This window comes from Poecilia formosa, unplaced genomic scaffold, assembly GCF_000485575.1.
Source record: "Poecilia formosa unplaced genomic scaffold, Poecilia_formosa-5.1.2 Scaffold41, whole genome shotgun sequence".
Taxonomy (NCBI): domain Eukaryota; kingdom Metazoa; phylum Chordata; class Actinopteri; order Cyprinodontiformes; family Poeciliidae; genus Poecilia; species Poecilia formosa.
This window is the reverse complement of record NW_006799980.1, coordinates 2,131,625-2,158,592: the sequence shown is the minus strand read 5'-3', so window position 1 is coordinate 2,158,592 and position 26,968 is coordinate 2,131,625. Positions and strand designations below refer to the sequence as shown.

The following is a 26,968-nucleotide window of genomic DNA, read 5'->3' as shown; positions in this document are numbered from 1 at the left end:
TGTTCACTCGAAAGAGTTCTGTCAGAAACTGGGCGGGGGGGGGAACCCAAAAAACACGATTATCACCAATGGTTAATGCTAATTTGGTTGAGGAGAATACCTCAGAGTGTTGAAACTTTTTACATTTTGTTATCTCACTTTTTGGCCTTAAAAAGTCTTTGAAAAAGCCACAGATTTGTTTTATTAATGTGTTCGTTTTTCATTAACTTACTTTTTCTACATTGTGGAGAAATACTGTAAATTGTTCAATTTTCTGTTCTAGCTGAGGAATTAAAGTAATATTAGTCTGAAGTTTAATGATGTACAGCTCTGTAGCATAATTCCTAAAATTGGCCTATTAACACATTTAGTATAGTACTGTCTGTTGCAAATATTTAGCTATTGTATATTTTAGCTATTTGAGATATTATTTTATGAACATTTAAAAAAAATGAAAATACTTCAAAATTCAGTGACATGGATATTCAATGGTACTTTATGCCTCTTTATAGAAACAACCAGCTTCTCTTACTGGTGAACTGTTCTAATGTATTTTTGTGTGATATTGGCTTTAAATATTGTGCAGAAAGCCTGAGGAGAGCAGAACAGTGTAACATAAGAGAAAGGTCATAACCTCTATTTTTCTATTCAGTAACCGTCGTTTTGTTTTGTAGATCCAAACGACATAAATCCTTGGTACGATGGACTTTCTTTGTGGTGCACTCCCAAAGTTAGCGGTACGACATATAGATCATTTACTGAGTGACTATTGCATAAACATCAGAGAAATTGCAGAAAATGTATCAATTAACGTAAAATTAAAGTTTCAATTACACTTGAGACTTCACAGTGACGGCCAGAGAGAGCCGATGTTAGCTTAGGACAGACGTGGGTCTGGATTTTGTGACAGACGTTAATTTGACAGTAGCCTGGACACCTGCCATTAGAAAAGATTGACGCAGCTTAATATCTTTTCCTTTATTGCTAATGACAAAGTCTTCAAGCAACCTTTTCTGGCGAACACTTGGCAAAGCTCATAGACTTGCTTCGGCTATGCACGGTCGTATAATCGTTATGCTGAATGGATCCTCAAGAATCAAGAAGGCTCATTCCGGTTGATTGAAGCTTTAAGGACCGAGTAATTTTATTTGTCATTTCATTAAATATATAACAAAACAAGATGATATTGCAGTTGCCCAGACAAGTTGATGAAGCAATTATCTTTCATCACGAGTCAGGAGATTAAAAACACTTGGAAGGGGAGAGACATTCATCGCATCTCTTGAAACCCAAGTAGGGGAACTTGCTTTGTTTAGCAACGCTATCGTTTGTTTGCATCTGACCACCTATCGCCATTTTGTTGTTTAGATGTGCTGCAGATCTGGGACAATCGTGACAATTTTTCTAGAAAAACACAGAATCTCTGATCTGAAACATACATTTCCAATTTGTTTCCTAGAAAATTTCTGAGATCTCAAAGTCTGAGTGAAAATCATCTCTTGCTAGCTAATTTTGTTATTTGGAGCCTGATTGAGGGTGTGTGTGTGTGACTCATCACTATTGCGTGACTGAGTTTATTATTATTATCATTATTGTTTTTTAATTTAGTCTCATTTAGTTTTATACACTACCTAGCTCGCTGCGTTTTCTGCTTGATTTGTTCAAGAACAACCCAAGGACAAGATGACCGAAAAACAGAATACATTTCTGACAACAAGAGGAATAATGAAACTAACACTTGAGTAATAAACTGATTTTTTTATTTTATTTTTTTATTTTATTTTATTTAACTGAAAGGAAACTTTAAGTATTGTAAATCTAAGGTGGCCTCCAGATTTTGTTTATCCAAAGTGGACCTTGTTGCATTGAAAAGTTAGACAACCATTTGGGTAACTGCTTGGTTCTATTGCTACGTATTTCTTCAAGCACCAGTTTTTATTTATTCGGCAAAATCTGTTAAGATCCCTGTTGGTCTAAAGGTTTTCTTTATTTATTCTTCACCATATATTTAGAGACAGATCGTTGCATTGTGTTCCTTATCTTGTTTTTGGCCTTGATTTCCAGTTTGAATATTAGATATTCAGAGGTGTGTGTCCTTCTCATCTCTCTCCAGTCAATTCAGTTTGCCAAATGGATACAATTCAAGTTCGCGAAACATTCCAGCAGCAGATGTAAAAAAAAAAAAAAAAAAGAAATCAATAGAACAGTCAAAATGTTGCATATAAAAATGGCGGTGTATTATTTAAAGTTGAGCTATTTATATTATACGAGTCTTTTTCTAGTTCATTAACGCTGTCACTTTCGCTCACTGAAATTCATTTTGAGAGTTCAAATCAAGGACTATGTTTTAAATGAAAACTAAAGGCTTTTTTAGAAAAGGGATAAGAAGTCACGTTTGAAGCCTGCCGTTGCCATGGGACCCAACAAACGTGTAGAAGAAGGCGCTCTGTTGAGATGAGACCAAAAACGCAACTTTTTGGCCAGAATGCAAAATCTTACGAGTGAAGAAAAACAAATGAGACGGAGGCAGTCAAAACCCAGTTGTGACTCGGAAAACTGATTTCTACAGCGCTCTCCAGTGTAGGTGAGCTTCAGGTAACTTGCAAAAATCAGATTTCATTTTTTGATTGCAAGATACTGTATAAATGCTGAAGGTACCTTAAGACGCGGGCGTCAAAGTCCAGTTCTTGGGAGCGACTGTCCTGCAAGTTTTGCATTCCTTCTCCGATACGCCTTAACCAAATGAACTCGGAGATGGAACCAGCTTTTACCTTGGGTTCACCTAGCGCACATCCTCTTCGTTTAAGCAACAGATTCCAGTGCCTATGCCGACTGTACTCAAATCTGAGCTCTCGTCACATTTCTGTGAAATCCGCCGCAGTTAAATGCCAAATAGTCCCTCAGCCTCTGTAAGCTGCCACTTAATTTAAAATGCGAAACGCCGTTATCGCTAACCATTATTAACTTTATCACATGAGCCAAGATGTATGAGGCAGGAACGGCCAGGGCATTATGTTTGTGATATTTATTTTGATTTTAGGCAACAGCCATATAGATAGAATAATCAAGAAAAATGAGCCGATTATCCATCAAGGGCATTACAAGAGGCAGGAGCCAATTTATCCCTGACGAGAATCCTCGAAATGGGCTTAATAAATCATCACGAGGGGGATATCATTTGGCCTCACCAAGAAAAGAAAAAAAGAAAAAAAACAAAACTGTAGTGCAAGCATATCTCAAGCCATTAAGGGCTAAAGTTAGCTCTAGCCCCGTCCTGCCAATCTATCAAAAGGGTGTGCAGTGTGAGCCAAAACAGCAGGCTGAGCCACGGGCCTGTAAGGTGCCCCCCAAGAACCAATGTTTCATTTTCATTAGCTACCAGGTCGTGCGAGCCTGCGGGGCCTGCGGAGCTGGCTTCCTCACAGTCTGAGCGCTAAGCTCTCCCGGGAAGTGAACGGATGGAGAAAAAAAAAAAAAAAAAAGTTTTCAATCACGTTTCTGTTTGAAGCAGGATCAGAACTTTATCAGGGGAAACCTGAGAAGCAGGTTTGTCTTGTTTTAAATAGTTTCAGCGTGTGGCTCCTTTTGAAAACGATCAAGAAACCGCTTTCCTCTTTGACGTGTCCCATCTGCTGTCATTCAGAACAAAAATCTGTCTGACGGCACGTTTTATATAAAGACGTCTTAAGGATTTAGCCGTTCTCTCTGATGAGGTGGTGAATGCTGTACTGTTTTAACAGAAAACATTTACGTTTAAAAAAAATTCAAATATATTTGCTATGTCCGGCATCAAGTGCAGCATCTTTAAGTGTTGAGGTTTTTTTTTTTGTTTTTTTTCCATGTTGTCCATTGCTTTTAAAGCATCCAGAAATTCCTCCTTCTCCCCGCTGCGCGTGATGCAAAATCGCATGGCAAACTGGTACATTCCTGGTTGCAGAGAAGTTTCCAGACTTCTGTAAAGGCTGCTCGAGCCTGGACCGCGGCGGTTGTGAAATCCAGGAACGTTGTTGCAATGAGCTTTCCATTGAACGACAGCAGAGCTTGGTTTCTAACCCCCAAAATGGCACCTGCAAAACATAAACCACCTATTTTACATTTTAACAACTCTGAGAGCATTGTTCCGTGTTTGGAGCATATCAAGCAATCACACCTTTAATTTAAGATCGAGTCTCTCTATTTTGCTACAAGCTATTACAATTGTTGATATCTACAATTCCTGTTTGTATAAGATAGCTAAACTTTCAGCTTCGGATGTGAGATTTCAGCCATGCCGTAATGGCATGTAAAACCAGACCACTGGTAGATAAGACTGGAAACGAGATCATAAAGTTGAATATGGAGGCCTTACGGAAAACTGCCGTTAGATTCCTAATTGGGAAATGTGGTTCGGTGGTGAAAGATTTCCTAATCCCCCCCCAGCCTATTGCTTATTATCTTGTGAAACAATTTTACCTTGGTCGGCTGTGTGATTGCAAGCACTCCCAAGATCACCCTGGTGGTACTTCTCCCTCTCCCTTCGTCAGCCTTTCAGATAAATCTGTCTGCACAGCTCGCGTCATCATCTCCTCACGGTCAGGGCCACATTTAGACGAAACGAATAAAAGGAATTTAGACAAATCACAGATGAGACAAACAGCCTTTAACTGCCTGAGGGCCCCCGCGTTGGCTTGTTGTTACCGAAAGTAATAACTTTATCTCGGGGAGACTTATGAGAAAGAAAACCTCTGGTGGTGGATTATGACAACTCCGCTGGAATGAGGCTGCATGCGTGTCCCTTTCATTTTCACTGCACTTGTCCTTGCAACTGTCTCCAAATTCATAGTGTAAATGTGCCATCTGGGTGACGCGCCAAGGAGATGTTGTCAGTTTTCCTTTCAAGTTGGGGTAAAGCTTCGCAAGGCTGGTGCAGTTGTATTTTTAAGGGTCATTTATACGTTTTTCTTTTATATACGGCCAGCATTTTCTTTTCTCTTTTTTTTTTGTTTATTTAAGCACCATCTTTTTCTCATAACTCCAACAAAACAAAAAGCAGAAGGCAATTGCAAAATGGTCACTCCCTCCCCCGCCGAAAAGTGCACTTTGCAAGTGTTTGTTCTGCAAAATTGCCGGTTTCGGTCAAGCCGAACAATTAGAACGGTTCGTGGTGTCAAACAAAAGTGCCGTGTCCTTATTGCTGACAAATGACTGTTTAGTCAAAACAGCTGATTGGTTTTTCTTTTTTTTTTTTTTTCTTTTTTTTGTTTTTAACAAGCGACCGAACCTGAAATGACAGGTGCGGGGAGACAATTTACAAATCGAAACCAAGTGACAGCTCTGCAATCATTCCACTCTCGACTCGTTTGGAGCCATTCATGGGCGCCGCCCGCCCCGACCGCCGCCGCACGAAAACAAAAATCCCAGACGGCAAAAAACAAACAAAGGACGCTCGCGTAATTTGGGAGCCCGTTGACGGACACCTTTTTCACGCAGCAAGCAATTAACAAGAGATTATAGATTATGCCTGCTTTGTGCTCAGAGTTGAGAAAGTTCCTTGAAATTTTGTTGAATAGTTATGTTAATAGGCATGCTGGAAAAAGAAAAAAACAAAACAAAAAGAACTTTAGCTAAGAATCATGCTGCCTTTTTCTATGTGCTGTTTTCATTAAGAATTGTCATTTTTTTATCTCTAGAATTGACTTAAGATATTTTTGAGATGCTTAAATGTTGTGGTGTTTTGGAAAAAAGAGCTTAGTAGAAAATTTGTCATCAAACATAAACCTAACGTAGCAGTGGAAACACTGGAGGTTTTGTCTTTTTTTTTTTTTTTTTTTTTTTGTCCTTTTCCCACATGTAATGAATGCAGTGAAATTAAAACTTGGATTTTTCTGAACATTTCCACAGTTCCACAGCTTCTACCAAAACAGATATATTTATTTTAGGGGTGTTTTACATATCTCCACCAATAAGTGTGGCTGGCACTGTATGCTTAACCGGGCTATTTTAATTCCAGTTTGGTATTTGTAGCATGAACAATTTCTCTGCTGAATTTGAGCTAAATGAACAAATAGCATTTCTTCCCTGGACAAACACACAGACGTACAAAAGGAGAGGCTGGTGAGTGACAGATAAAGCAGAATTTGATTCATTTGGCAAAAATCGCCTTTTGGAACATGGAGATGAGCAATATGATTAAATCATTTTATCACATTCATGTATGCGGGGAGCCAGTAGAAATTCAGCCAGCCATGAATACAAATTTTTGAGGTCCAGCACCGACTGTTCTGCTCATTTGGAAAGGCTGTACATTATTAAGTATGCACATGAGGATAAATTACATGCAATGTGTGGATTTGCCAGTCAGTGTGAATGAATTCCAACCTTTTTTTCTTTTTCTTTTTCTTTTTTTTTTCTTGGTTATTCTGTGCGAGTCCATTGTGTGCAGCAGAGCCATCCACTGTAGGGAAGACTCGGCCAACAACAACACAGAACTTCACAGAAATCTCACTGAATAAACTGAACGCGTTTATTAGGTACAGCAGAAAAAGAAACCGACACCATATCGAATCATTCTGCCGAAATTTATACTCCTGTTTAATTTTGAAGATAAATGTTTGTTTTTAAAAACTGGCCGACTTAACTGAGGTCGGGTATCTACAATATGATCTTCAGGGTGATTTCAGTGAGTGAAGGCAGAGCTCGTCTGATTGATCTTTTCCACTTTTATATTTCTGCATCTCAATATCTTCACATCTTATTTTTATACGTTTGCTTAAATGTTATAGATATTTGAAAATGGCTATAGAACAGATTAAAAGATATATCTTTTTAAGGGAGGAAAGAATTTTAAACTCAGAGAAGAGAAACTTCGCCACAGCAACTGTAGTAGAATCCAAAATGAGATGTGCTCATAAGAGCCTGAGTGCTTCCGAGGGTCGTAAAGGGTAGAAAGTTTTACGTAGTAAATATAAGACAACACATTTAGTGTTTAGATCCAGATTACTTGGATATAAGTAATCCAAGAAACACATTTCTTTCTTGGATTACTTTCTTGTCTTTCGTAAAGAAATTTCTCATCTTTACGAAATGTCGTAAAGATGAGAAATTTCAACAGAAGACCATTGGGCAGAGCATCGGTGGGGCGTCTCTTCCAATAGCTCAAGTACCCAGCGAAAATCCATGACAAAACTGACCATCTGAGAAAATATGACCTACAAACACACTCTTTGTAATCTAATGTGATGGGCCTTAAAGAAAACTGAAGCAAATTCATACTGATGAGTCATTTCTATAGAAAGACCAGGAACACGACAGCCATGGCAAAAAAAAAAAAAAAGAACTGTCAAGGTAAGTTCTAACAGAACCAGGAGAGCTAGAAACGAACATCTAAAATGATTAAAGTTATACACTATAATACTTTAGTATGATGGACACCCAGACGAAAAACAACAAATTTCAAATAATCAATGTTTCAAAATTGATTATTTGAAATAATGTTATTGGCATAACATAATTTCAAGCTTGCCTGTCGAATCAAATTTTCAACATTGCAACTCTAGTCATCAGACATGCGTTTCGTGGCACAGGCATTAGTGTAAGAAGCGTGACCATTTTCACCAAAATGCTGTTCCTAATAACGACGGACCCTAACGGCGACCCCAGCTCCTCCACTTCTCCGGCGGAATTAATACCCTCAGTCCTCTCGCAAATCCAAATCCGAGGCTGTCGGTGTCATTTTCACTCCAAGCCTGTTGCAGGAAACCACATGAGATGCAAAGCAACTTCTTTCTCAAAAACAAATAAGCTGCACAACACTTCACAACCTCCCTGTGGGGAAGCCTTGAAATGGATTATCTGTCTTTAAACACCCACACTCCTTTCTCTGTTTCTCTCCTCAGTTCTCGACATCTCCTGTTCTCTGATCCAAATTATAAATCTCAACTGGAGGGTGAAAGATAAAAGTTCCCCCAGGAAAACAGCTTTTATGTAAAGAAGAGGGCGGTATGTGCTATTAGAGCTGCATCTAGCCACCAAACTGGATAGCAGACTTAAACGTCTTAACTTTTGCGCCATGGATGCGGCGGAAAGCATTTTGAAAGCCGCCTGAATTTTTGTTGGTTCCCCCTGTGAGCTGCAGCTGCAAATCGGAGGCTGAAAAACTAAAGAATATTCAAATATGAAACATAAGATGGCAAGTTGAAGACTTGGGGAAAAATTGGTCTGTGTGTAACTGGTCTATGTAACGTACTTTATTAAGTGAGTTAGACATAAATTAATCTTTATTTTACATTCTTATTTGAATTTTGAATTATCTGGGATTTGGTCACATTACAACTACATACTTCAATCTATTTTATTCTGATCGAAGAAAACATGCCTGCACATTGGAAAAAAGAATCATTTTCAAATTTAGAAATAAGCTGCACGTCTCAAAAGTGAAAATCATTCATATCCACCCCCCCGCCTCTACTCTAGAACCTCTAAATAAAATCCAGCACAGCCAAGGATGTGGTGAGATTTCAAGCAGAGTTTGGTTTTAAAAGAACATCCCGAGCTCTGAATAACTCGCATTTCACCGCGCGCTCTTTTTATAGCGAAAGGCAATTAGCGAGCTTCCTTTATTCAAAGAAAATACACAAACTCTAAAAATGTGCCAAGTCTACCTATTAATTGCTCCTCCTAATTTCAGCGGGGAGATTGCTCTGCAGCCCTTCCACAGGAATGAGAACCGACTCGCAGCAGCTGAAGCCTGGTCCCGTTAACGGCATCGCCATGAAGGGAGCCATACTTGCTACTGCAGCCACTAAATGGATGGATTCAGGCGCATAAATATATATCGCTTTAAAATATGACGCGTGTATGAGAGGCTGACGATGCCTCATCATGTGCGAACAAATCCTTGAGCCTTAACAGAAGTGGAATCCACCCCGAGATGAATCTTATCCTCGACGGGTTTGTATTTGAAAATAATTCTAAATCAACCGAGAAGTTTGTTGCCGACAGGAAACGAGACGGTTGAGACGCAACTGAGATGTAGCTTTTGTAAAAAAAAAAAAAAAAAATCAGTTTTTTTTTTACATATTTGTTAAAAATGTCAGTATGTCGAGACTGTATACACATTGTGGGGGGAAAAAAATTTGAGCTCCTCTGTCTCGTTCCTGTGGTCCTACTGTCATCTGCCAAAAAAAATACACTTCTCCTGGTCAGAAGCAACCAATCAGAAGCCTTGTTGTTCATGTTCACACTGCTCAAATTGCTAGTTTTCTGCATGTGCTAACGGCGTAGAAACAACTGACGCTGGTAATCTATTTACCCCCCCACCCCCACCCCCCAATATCGGTGGCTATACTTGCTAGCTTGCGCACACGCAGCAGGCTCTGCTGTTGTGTGTTTTGCGTCTGCCTTTCGCTTAGCACGGTGGCTTTTGTTTATCTAAGTTTTCTCAAACGCACAGCTAAAATCCACCTTCAGTCTCGACTGAACATAGCAATCCAGAATCTCTTTAGCACTTCTCTTCCTCTGTAAAGAGCTTCATCGTCCAGCCTCGGCCGGCGTTACCCGTTGTTTAATATTCTTCACGTGGCATCTCAACTCTTGCTCAAAAATCTCTTCCTGCTTGTTTGTTTCCTTGCTGACCTCTATTACCACTTGGCAACGGGAACACTTTCATTTTTCACGATGCCTGTCCGTGGCTACAAGCAGCCAGCTGAAATATATGCTCAGGCTTCGGCAGCCAGGTCAAACAATTTGCTGACTTCATATCTGTCCATAAGTGCCAAGAACTAAGGGGGAAGAAAAAAAATAAAAATCCAAATGTCATCGCAGTGGTATCGGAAACCCTTATGGAGCAGAAGTGGATCCAAACTTTCTTTCCTTTAAAAGTCCACTCCTGGCAGATATGCAGATATGTAGCAGATGACCTATCTTAATTGGCTTCATTGGAGACCATAGGAGATTTTTTTTTTTTTTTTGTATGCATACTTCAACATGACTAATTTAAGGAGACGGAGACATGTAGAATACCGGAAACTTTTTAATTACAGACAGGATCAGTCATTCCAGAGTAAAAACAAGCATTTTAATGCCTTGCATAAATATTCACACCTCTTTAACTTTCCCACAATTGTCTGATTCCAGTCGACGCATTAGTTTAGTAATTGGTCATTTCTACCACAGACTAGGAGTGTATGAAATGGGACCCAGAGGCCATTCAGTGTCTCTTTAATTTGTACAGTTAAACCAGTGGTACAAATGTGGCCATACAACGCAAGTGATTGATGCAGATGGACAGTTTTAAATTACGTTATGATGTTAATCCCTCATCAAAAACATTGTTGTGATCATGTGCTGAAATCAGTGTCAGAAAGAGCAGGAGCTTCTTAAAGAGATATAGCCTCAATTTCAAGGTGTTAAATTGCGAAGTCAGATTCCTTTTAATTCGTGTTTGACGTGGCATTTTTAATGAGACCTAAATGTGCCATTGAAATACATAAAACTGGCCCTGAGAAGAAAAGGACAAACATATTGTAAAATGTTTGTTGATGTAGACAGATGATCTTAAAATGGGAAATATTCGATACGTACACCTTAGGGTTCCTGGTTTTCATTCATTACTTTTTACTTTCATTTGAATGTAACATTAAATAGGAGCATAAAACAAATGGATCACGTTTCTTTTGAAGACAGAGTGACCCTCATTCTGTTCTTGTTGCTTAGAATGGAAATTGGAAAATAATTTAACCAAAAAAACAAACCATTTGGACATCATTGAGATAGACCAACACAAAGGACTGAATGAAGTGTAAGGGAAGTGATGCCTGACATTCAAAATGTTTTGAAATGCTCCACATTTGCATTCAGTTTCTTTTAATCTGAAAAAACAAAACAAAAAAACCTTCCACAATTCCAGTACAACCAGGTGCCTTTTAGAAGTCATCTAATTAGTCCACCTGTGGTATAATTTAACCCCAGTATAAATCCAGCTGTTCAGTGAAGTGCGCGGTTAGAGGGCATCTTGTTAGATGACATTAGTGAAGAAACACCTTCACGAAGCGGACGGGGTGAAGGGGAAACGCGGAGAAGTTTCTAGTAACATTCCAAACTTTGAACATCTCAAACTGGTCTATAGGGAGGAAGGAGAAAGAAACCTATGAGAACTTCAACTTACTGTTTCTCGAAACCTGTGTGAGGAGCACAGAAAGATGCGGGAGTATGAGTCGTTATCGGATTAGATCGATATTTCTGGGGTACCTTAGCAAGGCACCACATATTCAGAGAATCTATCTCAGAAATCAAAGTTTACTAATGAAACGAATGAAGACGTCGCGAGTGATGAGATGTAAGCCAAGTTTCTGGAAGTGTAATCGTGTGCGTGGTATTTCTCGCTGAGCTGTATGCGAACATGAAACATGCACGACATACTTTTAACCTTTTCAGAGGGCTTAAGCTTATCCAGCCCCATCCCATTATTTTGCTCTGTGCCAGCAAAAAAAAAAAAAAAAAACCCTCTCCTCCTCATGCCTTCATAACTCTGTGGGAGTTGATTAATGAAGCAGATTTCCAGCTATCAAGCTGGGTGCAAACTGTTCAATTATGCATCTTGGAATCTCCTTATATCATGTTTTAGTAGCCTTGGTAGCTCAGTGGGGCCTGTCTGTGTCTGTGCGTGCGTGTGTGTGTGTGTGTGTGTGGGAGATCTAGCCAGAGGCAAGCCTCCGTAGCACGAGGCGTATTTGTTGAAGCGATGACCTTTGCCACACGACAAATTAAAGTGGAGTGATTGGAAGAGTACTGTCAGCGTGGCTTCTTCATGAGGTCTCCGCCAGGGTTGTCACAAACCGTCCTGGCAGGGCTCAGTCCGCATTCAGAGTTAATCAAAATGCATGGCTGGGGAGAAGAGCGAGGAAGGCAGCAGGCTCACGCTGTAAACACTAAAGAAGCCTTTTTTTTTTCTTTTTTTTTGTTTTAACAACCCAACACAGACATCTGTCCTCATCAGGCACAGCTGCTCGGAGACTGCCTTATGATTGTTTGGTTGCTTTTTGCAGACACTTTCATATTTATTTATTTATTTATTTTTATACAGGAGTACAGTGTTGATTGGGTAGCAATCTCTTTTATCTGATGTAATTCCTGGCAGATATATAAAAAAAATAAAAAATAAAAAAAAAGGTTGGTGGGCTTTGAGAAACAAAACATTTACATCTCGGTGGGTGAAAGTTAGGATTATTGTGCGCCTTGTAAACACGGGGCTGTGAAGTTCTTATTCAGCACTTCTGAACATTAGGCTTCAAACGGAAACAACAAAGAGCCGCGTCACAGTTCTGCTTCTGTTTTATCAGCCCGAGCACCTGCTTCTGTCACATGCAAAAATCATCTGCAAGATCAGGGGTTTAACGTTGAATTTTCTGCTGTTTTAATATGTTTTTTTTTTTTTTCCTGCTGTTTTATTAATCACTGTCCTATTTTGTGTGTGTGTGTGTTTTGAATATACCCATTTCGTGCCTGTATATTTTTTTCTCTCCACTGCACTAATTGTTTCTTCTTTTCATGCTATGCATCTACACAGATCTGTGGTGCATACAAATGTAATTTTCATGCGCTATGTTGCTACGTTCTATACAAATATAGCACATTATGAACGTCAACTTTGATGGGACGTTACAGTTTTGTCCTTTTAAAGTTTTAGCCAAGAGTAATGAGCAAATCTTTTCTATGTATCGAGGTTTGACCAAGACTCAAACTTCGACTCAGAGTTGGAGTAATTGCCTCGTTGCCACGGTCTCTCATTTCAGAAAAGCTCACGTCCAAATCCCTTTGGTTCTGAAACGAACCCAAATCGTCCTAATAATCGGGTACATGGTGATTAAGCCGATGGGTCATATTTGGTTTTGCCCACATGATGACATGTACCTGAAAGACATGGCTCCAAAAGAAGTGTCGTTCAGACAACCGTGATGATGCAAAAGTCGCTTGTGCTTCCATACGCTCTTTAGAGAGAGGAGGTATTTACTTGGTAATGGTCCCAAACAAAATACCTACCAAGTGTTTTTCTAGTCGTACTGCCAAAAACCGTTGCATTGCTGGAACGTCCGCTTCTGAGAACTGTCCTAAATGTTTCTCCCTTGCGATTAATCTCTTGGTATCGCGAATGAGATTGTCTGGACGAGGGCCTTTTTAATCTTCTCAAATTGAGCTGCGGCCACAATGGCATCTCTAAAATTCAGACCAGCAAACGGTCAAATTGATCACTAATTAATAAAGTGCACTTCATTAATAGCACCTGGCATCTATTTTTTTTTTTTGTTTTAACTCCCAATCAGTAAAGGTGTATGCAGTTTATCGTATGACTCTACTGATGGACATAAATGTTCTAATGATTGTATATTGCGCCAAGGCATAACAAAAAAAAAATAAATAAAAATGGCTTGAGGAAGAAAAAGAGTACAGAAGAACTTGAGCGAAGCTAAAAAAAAAAAGTAAAACTATGAACATGCTTTTTTTTTTTCTTTTTTTAATCCACAGAGGTTCTCTTTGAGCCTCTTTGTTTGTGGCTGGTGATGGTTCTCCCATGAGTAAGGTAACAGGTGGGTGGATAGACAAAACAAAAGATCAAATCAATAGTTTCAACTGCTGCTTAATTGCACATTGGGAGCCAAAGGGTTTTTTTTTATTTTTTATTACTGCCCTGGTCAAACTTTTAATATACCTTGGGTCTCTGAAGAACAGTGCTCCCACACACACTGCATTGTCAAAGAAACAAAAGGCTTTTTCACAAGTTTTTCTTATGCACCCGACCCTCCAGTCAACTCCAGCAGCTTCCAGTTATCACAGAAATAGTTCACAAACAACGCCGAATGTAATGAAGTCACAGCATCTGAATTAAGCAGCTTATGAGATTAAAGTATCCAACCCACCTACTTTGTTCTGGAAATTATTAGAAAACAAAGGGTTTAAGCTAGAAAGGGGGTTTAAACTGAACTGAAGATTTTCCTTCTCGCTTTAATCGAAACGCCGCTGAAATCTGTGATGCGGCGTAATTTCTAATCATTTTTTGCAGAGCAATTTTTAGGAAAAGAAATCAAGCGCATCCAAAAATATTACCGGTTCAGTCTACCTCCGCATTAGTTTGACAGTTTAGTGCTATGGGTTTATGGGATTTGGAGCCTTGGATAATTTGACAGAAACAATCAACGTTAAGAACATCATTAAAAGGTGTTTAGGATGTTTGCCGAGGCAACCTCACCCCGTCTAATCAAAGGACTGAAAGAGATTGTGCTCTAGATGTGACGGAAATGATCCGGGATCTGTGACCGAGGATTGCATCTAGTGAGCTTACAACCGTAACTCTTGTGTAACTTAAATATGTAGCTAAAAGAACTGAAGCAAAGTACAAGTGTTGTTGTTGTTAAGGCCTCTAATGCTGAATTAATGTCATCAGCTGAAATTTGTCTAAAAATTGTTTTATGTATAAATATCTGCTGACCGTTTTGAAGATTTGCACCATTTTTAAATGTAATTTATACATTGCTAAAAGTGAAATTCATCATTTGCCTTTTTTTTCTTCCCCCTGTTACATTGACTAACTTCCTTTGCACATACTATGTGAGCATTCCCTGCATAGCAGCAGGCTGCCTCTACCTTAATTTGATCGATGCGATTTTTCTAAGCGCATGCAAAAACATCTGAAGTGTTTGGGGAGTAACCGTTATTAATTTGACAATATCATTGCAGCGCAGAGGATGGACAAAAAAATGGAATATGTGTGTGCGTGTGTGTGTGTGTGTGTGTGTATGTCAGTCATGTTCACTGCCAACTCAAATAAAGATACAGTGAAGAGCAGCACTTTAGAATTCCAGCTGACAAAGCCCAAAAAGAAGTGGGTAGACTTTCACTGACAAAGAGGGCTCGGTGGAGTTCAAGCCATAAAAATTGTGAATATCTGCATCTTATTCTGCTAACCCTCAAAATTGTTATTGGTCGTAGGAAAAAGCTTTCAACTTACTGACGAGGGATCATCTTTGGCAAACCAGGGACATAAGTCCAAAATATTGACTTATTTTATTTTAGCAGGTGTAAAACATGATGACGACGATACACGTGTATACAGTAGAGCTCACATATGTCTCCAACTGTCTCCTCTGTCTCTACTATTTCTACCAAAGACGCAAAACATTTTTCTTTTTGCAAGATTACAGAGGTTCTGGCACGTCATTGGTGTCGAGGGTTGATCTCAGCCCTTTTACACACACACCCGTGACTTTCTACTGGGCTTTTCAAGTACAAATGTATCTGGTGTACAGTACATGCAGATGTTGTCAGCTTGGAACTTGAGACTTGGGCTGCAATTCCCACAAGTTATTGAGACTGGGAAACAACAGTTGTAACAGGTTGTCTGGTTTTTATGAATTTCGATTTCAGCTGCGATTCGTCAACGGTAGAGAAGCATGGGTAAACTCTGCACTGGTCTGGAGGGTAGATTCTTGGTACACTTTCGAACCAACCAAACCTCACATGATCCTGGTCATGCCCCACCATTTAGGGCCACAGTGCATCCGTCTTCTGCTTCTTCCAGAAGGATAATGCACCATTTCCTTTAGATTAAACCCTCGGGGCCTGGAGTTGCCCACCCCTGAAATAGACCAAACTTTATTAATGAACGGGAGACTCCCATCAGGAGTGTGCTGCAGACAAAATGTGCAGCACCCAAATAGATGTTTCCATCACCTTGTTGAAGCTATACCACCAAGAAGGCAAAAAAAGGGAGGAAGCTCAATGCAGTACCTAAGAAAGTTTTCATACTTCTGCATGTTTTCTCCTCATCTTCTTTCTGCCAGACGCTCCGTCGTAGCTTTAAATTGCTGAAACAGCTATTTTTTTTCTCCTTGTGAAACTTTTCACACATCAAAAGCACCGACAGACAGCAAAAAATAAAGAAGTAGTAATTAAATTCCTCAAAGAGATTGTGCCGATGCTCGTGCGGTCTGTGGCTTTTAGCTTGACAGATGGCTAACCGGTTCCCACAGTAAACATCGGTCTGTCGGTTTAGCATGCTTAAAGTGAAACTGCAGATCAAAAACAAAGAGAGAAGATAAAAAGAAAAAAAAGTTCTCATTTTCTCAACAAACATTGCCAAATCCATAAACATCTATGGTGTTAGGATGCATTTAGGGTTGCTCTTCTCTTGCCTCCGTGTGCAAAACTAGCTGGAGTCGGAAAACAAAAGATTGATCGTTTTACCTTTAAAGGAAGAGTACATCGATCGGTGCATAGTTCACAATATTAACCTTTTTTTGAAATAAGAGAGGACACACATATTTGTTTCCCCTTTAACTCTCGGTGCTGAAACGAGTTCACTAATAGCCGCTCTCATCCAACCTACACATTCTCTCTGAAGACAAAGATCTTCTCAAGTTTAAAAAAAAAAAAAAAGAAAAGAAATCAGAACAGAGAACCTGCTGCTCCACATCAACTCACTTTACATAACTCTGGTTTGTTGTTTGATTTGGATTCATTTCGTGCCAGCCCCCCCCTTTTTTTTTCTTTTTTTTTTTTTGAGTAATGTTGGATTCAGAGGTGCTGGGTGTCCAGCCTTTTTTTTTTTTTTTTTTCTTTTTTCCCCTCCAGCTAACAGATGTGTGGGCAAGGCGCAAACAAGCTCCTGACGCTTTGCTTGGTCCATAAATAACCTGTTTCTCTTAATCCATCAAGTTTGTGGATGTGGGAACCGGTTTCTCTGCAGCAGGGAGGGAGTGCAGTGCCTGCAGATGCCTGCAGTAGCATGATGTATAAGCTTGTTCGATGCATAGGGGTCCGGCCTACTTTGGGGACCGGACATTATGCCAAGCTAGTGCTACACATCGATCATGCTTAAGGACTGTACAGCCTATTTCACTTGGCAGTGAGCCATAGCCACCCTGTGTGCACTTATTTCCATACATAAAACTATGGATGTGATTTATTCATAAGGTCGAGTTGTTCGGAGGAGCAGTTAAAGCCTCAAAGGAACTTTTTTTTTTTTTTTTTTTTTGCTTGACAATGTGAAAAACTCAATCCTACATTTCAATTGGCACCGTGAGGTAGTATTTGTCTCCTCGCGTATTTCTTGTGTCTTTGGTTCTTTGTAATGTCAAAGACAACCAGAGTGAGCAAAAGTTGCAGTTTTCAAAATATTGCTCCTTTTGATTGAGGGAAACTAGCTGTCCATCTAGCCTACCTTAACGTCTAACTGTAATGGTACCTACAGTTACATCGGAAATGAACAGTTTGTAAAATCATATTAGTTCAAGTTTACAAGCCAAACTTGATTGAAACCACACCTGTACCATCACAGCCTCTCATAAATGGAGCTAGATAAAAGGCAACACTCCCTCCCATGATCTAAAGACATTCAAAATTACAGACATCGTCAGTAAATCCAATGCGTCAGTCTGGAAATGTTTGAATCGGTTTCTAAGAGTTTGGGACACCAGGGAAGCGCAATAAGACCAATATTTCATAAAAGCAGAACACCTCGTCATCAGTCACCAACCTTCCGAAATGACTGTACATGTGTCAACAACTCATCCAGGAGGTCACAAAAACCCCAGACCAACATCTGAAGGACTGTAAACTGAAATATGGCATCTATAGGAGAGGTCTAAAGCCAAAAACCGCTGCTGACCATAAAGAACACCCTACATTTAGCTAAACCCCTCCACGACCCCCCCAAAAAAATCAACCAGGTTAGTTTAGATACATTTCTCTCCATAATAAAATAGGTTTTAAAATGACTTTCTTGTATTTACTTAGGTTTGACATATATTTGATTTTAAACATTTTAAAATGCAAAAAGTAAGGAAATCCGCCTGGAGCCAATGACTATTTTCATTGCACCACGTAGAAATCCCAGTATCTTCAAATTTTTCTTTCTATTTAAATAAAAGTACTATGGCAACAATAAAAAAAAAAAAAGAAATCCTGGCAAATTACAAGAAAGCCTAACAAATAAAATCTGCCTTGAGAGACAAATTATTCAGGTCTCGCCTTGAACGAGACGTGGCTGACCATTTCCATTTGTATGTCTGTGTGTTCGAGACCCGTGTGAAAGTACCAGCCAAATCTAATGAAACGTGGTGCAGAAGTGGAGCGGAGGCAAAAGAAAAACCAATTAGATCCTGGCAGGTCTGGTTCTAGACACACTGCAGAGTAGGGCATTGGTCTTGGCAGAGACTGTGCGCTCAGGCTGCCTTTCTAGTTAGCAAAATGAAGTTTGAGTCAGCAAATTAGCCCCAGTAACCTTTTGGTTTATGCTTGTTGTTACGCGACTGCTACACTTGGTGTGTCGGTGTGTTGGTGTGTTATTACAGTGATCCAGAATGTGAATAATTTGACCTGTTGATTATTGATTTTCTTTTAATAATGAGGAAAATAAGCTCCTTGAAGCAGCCTCCAACCTGTAATGTTGGAATCAAGAATAACAAGTTGGTAAAAAAACAAAAAACAAAAAAAAAAAAACGGGTAAATAAAACAAGCACATACAGGACAAGTATCCAACTTTGAGATCTTCATTAAAAGATAAAATGAGGGGAAAATTATGTAGAGATCAGGAATAAAACCCTGGAGTTTAGTCATCTATAGCTGCAGGAAAACAAAGTTCAGTCCTACACAGTTCCACAGTTTCTATAACTCCAAGTAATTTCAGTTCTCTTTTTAATCTGGTTGTTTGTTGTTTTCATAATGCATGAACTGCAGTGGTTCACAAGCCTTGTAGGGAGTTTTATATGGTGGTCTTTAGCCCCCAATTCAAGGGGTTAGCTTTCATAGCATGATAGAAACCCATAAACGTCAAAGAGAGGGGATATTTTTATTTATGGAGCCTCATAAGTGATTCATAACTCTTGAACTTTTTGAAATGTGTCACATTGCTCTGACAAACTTAATTCTGTTACCCTGAAATGAAGACAAAGGAGTGCACGATTCTGACGCGAAGCAGAATTATGCATTAGGAGTGCATAAGTCCAGAAAAAGGGCTATAGGGTGAACCATCTGGTGACTGTGGAGGTTTTTTGGAGTACAGTGGATTTATGTGCATGTTCAAAAACCGGCTTGAAAAGACACGAGCGTTGCAACGTAATGGCACACAATCCTCCTAGAAGCAACGATAACAAGATGGGACATGTTTATAAAGGGATGGCAACCAAATGCAGGTAGGATGTGCTGTTGAAATGATGCCCATTTACTACCGAGGACCAAAGATGTGGCAAGAAAATATCCTCCACACCATTAGCGTTGCTGGATTACAGTAACATCCATAAAGCATCAACAGAAAAGGGTAAAAGCCTTTCCTACCTGGTTAGCTGAAGACCATCTTCAGTGACACACTTAAGTCACAGAGAAAAAAAAAGCAGACAACTTGCTTTCTTCCTCTCCTAAAAAGAACCATCACAAGGCATTTCACACTCTGAGCAGGAGTTTTATTTTTTTTTCCAGTTTCTAATTATATCCTTTTTATCAGGTCACAGTGTGATTGGTTTTGGGCGATAAAGCGAGGAGTTGAGTCGGCCCCCCTCACACCCCTCAAAAAGAAGCGGAACAAAAAGTGAAAATAAGCAATCATGTTGTTGAGAATTAGGAGAAAACCGTTTTTTTGGGGGTTTTTTTTATCTCACTTGGGAGTCAAAGTGAAACTTTAAAAATGTTCCCTTCCTAAAAGGAACAGCAATCAGCACCTCGTCCTTTCAGGAGCTTTGCATGCATCTCCTTTAAACTCTGCAAATGTTGTCTCTCGTTGGCAAGCTTTTTTTTTTTTTTTCCCCTCGAATTTATGAGGAACTTTAAAAAAAAAAAAACTGAGGTTAATAGTTTTTAGAAACTTAACTGTGAAGTTTGCACTCTCTTATGTAAATCTCTTTGCCGATGAGGCTGCTGAAGATCAAGACTTCCAGGTTTCACAGGTGTGTCGTCGTACCGGCAAACCCCTCCTCCCCCCCTCTCATGGGGGTAAATTTCTGTACTAGTGCTCTCTTTATGAAAATTCACAGAGGATTAGGTGGGCGAACGGGAGCAGGAGTGTAAATTTCAAGCGAAAGATTTTTCTCTCAGACGTCGCTCGGGGCCTCATTTGCATTGCTAGTAGGTCGAGCTGTATTGCAAGACTATATCCTGGTGACTTACTTCTCTGTTTCCCACTGTAGGTTTTAGCCTTTTTCATGCGTTACTTGGCTTCAAGTAAACAAAAGTGTCTGCGTTCAAGGTTGCCGTCTTTCTGGAATATGAACTTCCACCCGAGTCTGAAGTCTTTCCTGTCCCTTTGCAGTCGGGGTTATTTTTAATTCATTTAATGCATTCTTTAAATGTGAGCTCAGTGTGTTTCTCTTAGTTTTTCAGTCAGGGATTGGTTACATTTCCTGTCTACAACTTGAATTCAGATGGATTTTTATTTCAAAAACATACCGAAAGCCATTAATGCCATTTACTGTGGATTTATCACATAAAATCTTAAGCGATACAGTGAAAGTTTTGATTCCGATATGGAAATATAATTGGGTATGAATACTCCAGCAAAGTTAAACGCTTTACATAATTTTTTTTTGTTTGGTTTTGTATAAAGACTTTTTTTTAGCAATGTTAAGCGTTGTGCTGAATGTTTGATACGTTCAGCACAATTTTCAACCAGAACTGCAGAAAGAGAATCTAAATTGGCTGAAACCTGCACAATTTCTGGAATGGTCCTAATATTTTGCTTTTGGATGCCTAGAAGGAACTCCAGATGCTCGTCTGAGAACAGAATGAAATGCGCACGCACACACACTCGCACACACTTTTTTTTCTTTGTTTTTTTTTTTGTTTTGTTTGTTTTTTGTGTTTTTTTTTTCAGCTCCCACATAGTTGTAAATGACTTTCCAATGCCAAGGAACATTGTTAGAAAGCTGATGGATGCCAACTGTTTTTGAAAATTGGCTTGGAAATGACTTAGGCAAACATCTGAAGCTGTGTATATAACAAGTCTGTCTGCATATCAAAGACACACCAAGTAAGTGTAATGAGAACAAAATGGAAATTAAAATGTAATCTCTTGACTTGTGTTTTTCACAGGTTTGTTAGGTACCACGTTGCAATCCAGTTGGTGTTGCTTCACCTTGTTATCCAGCCTTCAGTTTCAAAATGTAGCAGACCGTGAAGAGACGCATACAAATAAACAGGTTTTTCTTCAGTGAGCGAAATTAAAAGGGTTTATATTTTCGAGACGGTGCGTGGGGAGGTGATCTACTTGGTTTCTCTAAATATGCATCCTAATGTTACAGAGCCATGAAAATCCATAGATTTTGGGTGTGAAACTGATGGAATTCAAGCTTTAGCAATGACGGGAATCGGATTTACAGGCTTTTGTAGGGAAAACAAAAACGTGTCTGTGGTGTACGTTACGTTCACATACGTACAAATTCATTGCAAATTTTTGGCGATGGATCTAGCTTTCAAAATATACTAAATTCACACAGATAACTTTGTCTACAATACGAGTGCGGAGCTGAATAGAGTATTTGTCCTTATTTAATTTCACTTTAGTAATAGAACTAAGCTATCCAAACTAATAGGGATCAAGCTGAAAAAGTTATCAACACTTGCTAAGTCATCAGCGAACTACGATTGAGATGTGATTAAAAAGCTCAGATTTTTTTTTTTTTTTTGTCACATCTGCAGTAGAATCCATAATTTGCTTAAACAGAACCTGTCGACTCATAAGACAAAATGGGAACTGATTACAAGACGTGCATCTCTATACACCTGGAATGGATCTACCATGGCATTTCAGGAAAAAAAATAAAATAAAAAATTATTTGCTGCTGCTTCAGAACCTGGATTGCTTGCTATTATTGATAAAACCATACATTTTTATCTCTACATGCAAAACTGCATTTTGCGTTTACTGCAGTTATCTCTGACGTTGGGAAAAAAAGAAATGATTATCTGAAATGTCTTAAGTGTGACAGAAAAAGCAAAAGCCAAAGAAATATGGGAGGAAGCAAATAACTTTAATTGCAATATTCATGAAAAATGATCTGAAAAACAAACATACGGCTTTTCTCTGAGTAACGGTGCGACGTCTACAGCAACATGATCTCACAGCCTCTTTTCTTTGTGTAACATTTACTTCTTTTAAGCTTTATATATACTACTTTAGACATTTAAACGAATCTCTTGGCACCTTTTGCTTACCTTGTTATTGGAATATGTTCCAGCACTTAACAGCAATATAAATACTAAAATCCGACAGCTTATTAGAGCTGTTTTCAGAGCTCTTAAGAAGTCATAATGACTTTTAGAGCTATAGAAACAAATTCCCTGAAATCACAACTAAAAAGCCTCAAAGCTTCTCGAGTTAAAAAAAACCAGGCTTCTTTTTTATTAACACTTATTTTTTTTTAATTCTGCGATTTCACATTCGATCCTGTTCAGTTCAGCCGACTTTTCAGAAACAAACTGCCACATATTTTTTTCGCCCCCTCAAGTACTGATTTAAATGCATGTTGTCTGTTATTTTCATTTCTTTTCCTTTTAGACTCGTAGAACATATTTCAGATGATGCATCCGGACATCAAAAATACTGCAAAAGTTCAAAAAAAAAAAGAAAAGAAAAAAAAAGAAAAGGCATAAAGATTGAGTCTAAATGCCCAAGGACAGGTTATCGCTTCCATGCTGCCTGGAAGATTGATAGCTGTAAATTCCTGGATCTGTTTACCACGCTATCATCACGGGAGCTCGTTTACACAAACAAATCTGAAAACAGCATCTGAGAATATACTAATGGCTCATCCTTGCAAGGCCCACACGGGTCAAATCGATGGGATGCTTTGGCTTTGAACATCCTTCTAATGTATTGCCAAGGGTTTTCCCATGTCGCCCAATTTACAAGTTGGGAGATTTGTATATGCCAATAACGCCGAGCTAAAACTTTTCTCTCTCCTCTTTTAGCTCTCGCGCTTCCCAAAATGGGCCTTAATGGAACATGACCGACTGCAAACGCAGTCTTTAAGCACGAGCGTCTGTGTGATGCAAATGTTTGCTAATCTGTCATGGATGTGTAATTGGCTTATGTACGAACACATTCACTGTATTCATGGCAAGACGCGGAAACCCACCAACGTCTTTTCTTCTCTCATTTTACCCCGTTGAGACAGACAGCCACGCAGCAGCAGCAGCCGGATTCTCGAACACGACTGGAGTCCAAATCTGGCCTCGAGTGTTTTCCCAAAGGGGCACGTTCTTTGGTTTCGTTCTATATGTCGAGCTCTTTAACGGATGTCATTTAGCACAGAATACAAAACGGAACCCTGAATGCGTCCTAACGAAGCTGCCGTCGCGTTGTGTTGTCTAAAAAAAATAAAAAATGCAAGAAGTTTGTGCTGTCCACTTTCACACTAGAGATTATTTCTTGAAATGTGGATTATTTTAAGTAAATTCAGGGCCAGATGTTATGGTTTTGTAGAACAACAACAACAAAAACCTCTAGGTTCTCTTGTGAAAATAGAAATCTAACACACAATGTGGTGATATGCAATATAGTGTAAAAATTGTGGATATTTCTTTTTTGGCGCAGAGTCATTTAAAATAACGATTGTTACAAACGCACCCTGGAATGGTTCACGTCTCAAGTCTCAATGCTGAATAAAGCCAGTAGATGCATTTTTTTTTTTTTTTACACATAGAGGGTTTCATTAGGTACTTTGCCACCATCTAGTGTTCAGAGCAAATCCAGATTCTTTGCATTTTTCACTGAATTTCTTACTAAATGCCTACATTTATCTATACTATATGTGCCACATTCAGGGTACTTAGTTTAGCGTGACAGCCAAAACACAATTTTAGATGCAATTACACACACAATCTGGCGGTAGGGGGTTAATTACTCCCTCCTACTTTCACTTCAAGGACTGTAATTTATCCTTTTGTAAATGTATCTGAACTGCGTCTTCTGCAATAGCAAGAAGAGAAACTCAACTCATATGTTGTTCAGATGTATTATTTTAAATTTAAATTAAGTAGGAACAAGGACGTAATTTTTTTTTTCTCCCCTAAACAACTCACACTTTGAGAAGGAAAGAGCTCCTATTCTGGCTTTGCTTTTACGTAACATTTGGCTCCCATGAACCAGAAGTCAAAACCAAAGTGGCCCCTCCCCTTGACCTAGAGGCTAGGATTTAAAAAGTTATCACAAACGAAAAGAGCAGCACAAACTACAAACTTGTCTTACTTTTGCCAAAATGAATTTGAGTAAGTTTTCCTTCCAGCTTCACCCCAGGGTGAACCCTTGATCCATGGTAGATGGAATAACTTTAGCAAAAATAACATCATCCTAAGACAGCCTATCGTGTAGCTGCAACATCTTTGCTCCCGACAAATATTGTAGATTATTTACTGCTCTTGTAAATAGTCGTTTTTTTTTCTCATACAAATGAATTCTTAGTCTACAAGTGCTATTTTCATCACTGATAATGAAAGAACATCAGTGAACTTTTGATGTTGTTCACTGTAAAGTCATTTTTTTTTTCTTTTTTAGTCTTTTGTTTTTCTTTATGTGAATTTGCGTGCTTGCACTTCCCTGTCACTTTGTTGCTGCAGCACCTTAATTTCCCCACTTGATGGGCCATAAAGGATATTTCTCCTCTAATCTCTTCCCTTCTCCTTTTGATCAGTCCCAGGGTAGCTCGAAGTTTGACGGCGATGCTCGGCTGCTCGTTTCGCCACTTTTGGGTCGGTAGCCGCGGCAGCTGCAACTCTTTACTATTTTTACAAGATGATCTGGGAGACCCGCCGTGATCCCACCCACCACGCTTTCAGTTAAGAGCTGCGTGAAGCGTACAGCAGCGAGCTTCGGGGCTTGCTTTATTGACAGAAGTCTTATGAGTAAGAAAGTAAGCATCTGCGGTGCTTCATTTAGTTCTCATTTATTCTGTGCGTGCATCTGCTGCAGTTATTCATGACTCTAAGTGACTTATTCACAGTAGCAGCACAGACAAGCTAAAATAAGAAGAGATTTAGCATATTTTCAACAGTTAAACTGCGACAACGGACCAACTGGACTTGAAATAATGCATGCAGACTATCTGGGGCAGAGTTGGTTTTCTTTAAACAGTTTTTCCGGATTTTGTGCAATGTCGGTACGTTTTGAAAGCCTCTGTTTAGTTGCTCAAATACTGTGAGGTTGGCAGGTGCAGTTACAATGCATTTTTTGCCTGTTTTTTCTTTTTTTGTAACCAATGGGAACGTTGCTTCGCATGGCTTGTTTATTGGCTATAACAAACAAGTGTTTTGTTGGAAATTACTGGGCTCCTGATATCAACAGGTCCGCTTGCTTCCGACTCTGCGCTATTTTGCGCCGCTCCTGAGAGAACCCTCTGGTCATTACTGAAACGAGCCGCTTGCACCTGTGATTGGAGCTACAGGCCCGAGTCTGGAACTGAACTCGCAGAATTTGACTCTCCCAGAAGCACTTTTTCTACAAGCAGGTGCTAAATTGCCTGTGCAGTAAATTTGTCCCTTGGTTGTTGAGCAATTTAGAAAAATAAAAAATAAAAAAAATGGCCAAACATTGTTTTCTCACTCAAAGGCTTCCCTCTTGTACATTTTGCTCTCTAATCGTGCAAAGGTGTGCGAACTTTGTGCATCATCCAGCTTGTATTATTGTTTAAATGGACCAAATCATCCATTTTTATGCTATGCAGGTCGATGTGGTTGACCCGTATTGGTCTGTTTTACCTTTGGGCAAGGATAGTATGTTTATATGCACCAGAACCAGTCAACACACTGATGACATCCATCCACCTGCACCTGCTTGTCCTTACAGGACAACGAGCGGGGTGATCGGTACCCACCTCCAAGAGACGGGGTACGGCCTGGACAGGTCGCCCGGTCCATCACGGGATGCTGAACACATCTCTGTAGTAATGCATCAGTCCATGAACCGATTACAAAAATTGGCAAATTTGACTAGAGTTGGCTCTAGTTGTTGATCTCTAGTTGTTAAATACTGAAAAATACCTCTGTCTGTCTATTTGTATTAGGTGTACAACCTCCTCCTTTATTGTATTAATCTTGGATTTTATGTCATAAACAACAAAGTGGCGTGCAATTTTAAAGTTTACAGAAAATACAAAACTTTCAACGTTTTCTACAAATGAAAATCCAACCCTCTTCCCCCCCCCAAAAAAAAAAAAACCTATATAAAATCTTCCCCAAAAACTTGCTTTTAGATTCGAGTTAATTTCCAAACAGAGCCCACTTGTGGTCACTTTTTATCCCAGAGTAAATCCAGTTGTTGTGTGAAGGCCTCAGAGGTTCGTCTGAAACCAGTAGTGAACAATCGGCATCAAAAGACCAAGAAACACAGAATAAAAAAATAAATAAATACAGTTGTGACTCAGGGATGTATATCATTACGGCATGTCGGCAATCCTCAACTCCAACATTCCTGGCGAGAAAAACTTCACTCCCCAACAAAATATTCACATAAATATGGAAGAAAAAAATAGAAAATCAACTTAGGAACTAATTTTCTGTACTTCATTCCAAGTAGGTATTGAAACTGTCAAGCTTTGAAGTGTTTTTTTTTTTCCTCCACCACAGTTTTTATGTGTAGACTGAGTGATGGAGCGCACACACACACATGCACACATGCAGTACTTGAGGGTCTCTCAACAGCAGCTTTCGCCTCTCGCTGTCACTCATTTCCTTTGCTTTAGGAGTTTCTCTTCCCTCGTGGACTCTAGAGGAGCTAAAAGAACCTGTGGTTTGTGCTGCACTTCATATCTTCCGCCACGCGATTGTCTGCGGGGGGACCCGGACTGTTATCCCAGCAGAGAACAACACATCATTTTCTCTTGTCAAGCCTTCTCTCAGGGCTCATCACAGAGAGCAGGCACTCAGGATCCATGATATTATAAGTCTCCCAGGGCAAGCTGTTCATTTGGTTTTCCCTAGAACATTGTGCTGTTTCACGGTTCCTCTGTGTGAGGCTGAAACAAGTGGGGGAGAA

At 39.4% G+C, this 26,968-nt stretch overlaps 1 long non-coding RNA gene across 1 annotated transcript; it reads left to right on the top strand.

The window, feature by feature from the left end:
* Positions 1 to 2,409: 2,409 nt before the first annotated feature.
* LOC107836139 (uncharacterized) lies at positions 2,410 to 26,968 on the top strand. Its single transcript, XR_001661992.1, has 2 exons — positions 2,410 to 2,574; positions 26,676 to 26,968. It is a non-coding gene; the product is annotated as an uncharacterized LOC107836139 (long non-coding RNA).